The sequence below is a fragment of the Carlito syrichta genome, unplaced genomic scaffold, assembly GCF_000164805.1.
Source record: "Carlito syrichta isolate Samal-C Ts95f unplaced genomic scaffold, Tarsius_syrichta-2.0.1 Scaffold314735, whole genome shotgun sequence".
In the NCBI taxonomy this organism is placed as follows: Eukaryota; Metazoa; Chordata; class Mammalia; order Primates; family Tarsiidae; genus Carlito; species Carlito syrichta.
This window is the reverse complement of record NW_007258831.1, coordinates 152003-156260: the sequence shown is the minus strand read 5'-3', so window position 1 is coordinate 156260 and position 4258 is coordinate 152003. Positions and strand designations below refer to the sequence as shown.

Genomic DNA, 4258 nt, shown 5'->3' with positions numbered 1-4258 from the left:
TTCAGACAGAATCCCAGGACTTTACTTTGGGAAAGCTACCTGGAAAAAGTAGAGACAATATGTTTCCTGGCTACTAGAGAATGAATACACTTAAGTAAGAAAGTGTGGCAGATGAGTTGGCGAACTTCAAATGTTTATGAAAACATCAGTTTCTCTCCTGCAGGCAGAGAAGTTGTGACAGTGGGTATAACCTGGCAAACCCAATTCTGAGAGGGCTTGCATGTAATGTTATTTATCTGTTCCAAAGAAGTCACTCGAGGTCCAATAGGGAAAGACATGGGTTTATTAGAACTTGCAGGAAGCACTGATAGTAGCTGGTCTGTGATAATTCACACATCAGGACAGTACAGCAAGCAGTTTTATAAGTTAAGTATTCAACTTGCTACTTGATAGTTACAATCACCATGAGAAAGGGTGCAACCCACAGCCCACATTGTCTCAGCTCTGCTCAATTACCTGCACCTGATGACTTTTATATCCTGCAGAGACTAGCCTTGGCCAGAGGCTGTTCCCTGGGGAAGGGGCTGAAAGAAACAGGATATAGGGGGAAAGAGTCAATGTCCAGTAAATTACACAGTGGGTAACTCATTTCTGTGTCCTGTACCTGGATGTCAGCGTTTAATGCTAAATCTTAGGGATGGGACTTGGCAACTCCTAGAACATGTTCATATATGTTGTTTATAACATGATTTTTTTTCATGGAAATGATAATTAAATGACATGTTTAGTCATTTTGCTTTTTCTGTTGACATATGAAATTTAAGTGCCTTACAGTTTCTGCTCTTCTATAAACATAAAGTGAGTTTGAGTTATTTTCTTTTATTTTTTAAGCACTGGGTATCACTTAAAACTAAGTGAACAACCTTGGCCAGTAACCCTGACCGAGAAGCAGAAACATAGGCCCAGAGACTCCAAGCAAGGATCAATCCTGATTCTTGAAAAGTAGGTCATTGAAGACCCTGTCAATTCTTCCTGGGGCGTCTCTTCTGCAGGTGTCCCAATCTTTTTACATCAGCTGTGAGAGAAACTTTTATATTGAGAGGAGCCCTGGAAAGCTGGGGATCCACAGGCAGGTGTGACTGGGATTGGGATGGATGTGATTGCTATTGTTTTGGGGCTGATTCTCAAATAAAATCAATTCAATTTTAGGTTATAAATAACTATTGTAAAGGAACATTGCAATAGAAAAATAGAACTAAGCGTAAGATCTTCAAGCATCTCAAAGATTAGGCAGGCAAGGGCTTTTATGGGTAGAAACAAGATTAGAAAGAGGTTGTGGGGAGGGCAGGATGGAGGGTGGCAAAATCAGATTATATTTCTTCTTTTTTTTTTTGAGTTGGAGTCTCATTCGGTCACCCAGACTGGAGTGCGGTGGCCGCTCCCGGCCACCGCAGCCTCGACCTGCTGGGCTCCGGCGATCCTTCCGCCTCAGCCTTCCAAGTAACCGGAACTACAGGCGTGTGTCACCACGCCCGGCTAATTTTTGATTTATTGTAGAGATAAGGTCTCGCCAAGTTGCCCAGGCGGGTCTCGAACCCACTCACCTCAGCCTCCCAAAGCAGGGGATTACAGGCTGAGCCACCAAGCCCGGCTCAGATTATATTTCATTCTGAAGTCAACCTATACTTAGGAAGGCATAAAGAGGCTTGTACGTTGGCTCAGGCTGAGGATGGGTCAGAGTTCAGGACCTGGGGAAAGAGAGAATCTTAAGCAGAGTTTTGTTAATAAATATTTTGTTCTGATCACTGAAGAGCAAACTGTTCATATAATTGTTTATGAAGCAAAAAATGAGAATTTGTATAATCTATGCCTGGCTTTGTGATTTGTAAATAAGAGCACCATCAAAGTGGTGATGGGAAGGGTGTTTCTCTGCAGCAAGCTGTTCTTGAGAACACAAAGGATGGGAGATTTCTTTAATCACTTCTGTTAACGGTAGTCAATATCTGTCTGGGGATGGGGGGGGCACACCTCATCAACAAGGGTACCTACACAATGCATATTTGTATACCTAGCCCTTAACTGTACCCCACAATTTTAAAATAAAAAATATGTATTAGAAAAAAAATCACCTCTGTTCACCAGGATTACCTTACATCTCTCACTGGGCTGTTGCTGAGTTGTAACCCTTATGGTAAACTTGTAAATTTAAGTAAAGTGTTTTGCTGAGTACTTTGAGGAGTTCTATCAACTCTAATGACAACTAGTTCATGTGAAATAATTGGTTGGTGTTCAACAGATTATAAATTTGCTCTTAGAGAAAAGACATCGTAAGTCTGAGCATTTGAGATCCTGGACCAGAGAGTGTTTCCATCCTGTGGTAATGGGACAGCAGGGTCATCGGAGCTCCCAGAATTAAATTTCAGGGTTTTTTTCACCCACTACTTAGGAGTGGGCTACATTACCTTAAAAGTGGTCCTCAAGCTTAATGTGTTCAGCCTACCGAATGTGGGGTTCCTTATGAAGTGGGTGAAACAGGCTGCTTCCCTGAGCTGCTGCTTCCCTTTTGTTTTTGTTATGAAACCTGCTGCTGGGATGAAGTGGTCTTCTGGGCCCCATTCATATTTGCCTGCCCTGCCTCCTTCCTGCACTCAGAAGGTCACGTGAGCACCCCCCAGCTTCTGCAGGCTTAAAGAGTTTTATGATTTGAGTTTAAAGTTATTATTTTCTTTCTTGAATATGTGAGTGGATTTTGTGATATGATCTGAAGAAGCAAAGAGAATTTTTGAAATACATTATGTTGAATTTAAAAGGTGAGCCCCTCCATGGACTCAATATCCGAGTGAATACATAGGCCTTGGCCAGTTCTGGTGTTTTATTTTCCTTCTGCACCCAGGGCTGACCACAATCGTGATTCTTTTTGTTATTTCTTTTTTTTTTTTTTGAGTCAGAGTCACTCTGTCACTCAGACTGGAGTGCAGTGGCATGCTCACAGCCACTGCAGCCTCCACCTGCTGGTCGCAGGTGGTTCTTCCACCTCAGCCTTCCAAGTAGCTGGAACTACAGATGTGCGCCAGCAGATCTGTATTATTACTACAGACCAGCTCACCTTGAAGATATGCTTCAATGTCGCCAAGGCTTCAGAAGGCCTCTCACTAAGATCTCTAACTTAAAGATTATTTTTAACAGTGAGTTCCCAGGAGATGTACACATCAAAGACCATGCTCTTCAACCTGGAAGTTTTATTTACTGGAAATTTTTAAAAATTTATTTATTTATTGGTACCAGTCATCTTTTATTAAGGTGTTCTCATTAGGGTGTGAAAGGATTCAGCAATGGTCAAGTTCCTCATGGAAGGGCACTGGGCCAAGGAGGTCATGTCAGGAGAGCAGAGTGCACCCTCTTCAGTGGTACTTGCGTAGCCGCTCATGTTTAAGCTCCTTGTAAGAAAGTAAGTAGCTGAAAAGTACATTAGCCGCCAGCACCATAGAAACCCCGGAGATGCTCCCTTTCTTCACGTTGATGTACTTGTTGTAGTAGCGGTGGTAACCTCTTTGAAATGCTCCAAGTATGCCATTAGGGGTGCGTCAATATCCAGCTTGGAAGCTCCCCTTGTTTGACATCCATGAATTTTTTTCTCCTTCACTGGTATGACCGAGGCCATCTTAGAGTCCTGGTGTCCCTAAAATTTATTTATTGTAGAGATGAGGTCTCACCAAGTTGCCCAGGCTGGTCTCGAACCCCTGGACTCAGGCAGTCCTCTCGCCTTGGCCTCCCAAAGTGCTGCGAATACAGGCTTGAGCCACCATGCTGGACCTCTTTTTGTTATTCCCTTGTAGTTTAATCATCTATTTATCATGAAGCAAAGTTTTGCTTTCTTCTGCCTGTTTTGAGTTTTCAGTAATTTAATGTTATCATTAATATTATGATGAAAATGAATTTTGTAGTTTCTTTGCCTCAGTCTGTTGCACACAGGCTGCTGTCTGAGGCTAGTGTGCTCAGGACCATCTTGTTCTTTTGGGACTTGACTTATGTCAAGTTTATTTTGGTATTGTTGGCAATGTCATTCTTGATTTTGTCTCGAAGTGCTACTGCTTTATACATGTGTTTGACCTAAAATCAAACAAACTGGGGCACAATGTGCGTGTGTGTGTGTGTGTATGATTTTTTATTTTTATTTTTTTGAGTTGGAGTCTCACTCTGTGGCCCACGTTAGAGGCAGTGGCACACTCCCGGCCACCGCAGCCTCAACTTGCTGGGCTCAGGTGATCCTTCTGCTTCAGCCTTCCAAGTAGCTAAAACTACAGGCATGTGCTGCCAC

At 42.7% G+C, this 4258-nt stretch overlaps 1 pseudogene; it reads right to left on the bottom strand.

Annotated features, from left to right (window-relative positions):
• Positions 1-3341: 3341 nt before the first annotated feature.
• Positions 3342-3601, bottom strand: LOC103274352 (annotated as a pseudogene).
• Between the last annotated feature and the right edge of the window lie 657 nt (positions 3602-4258).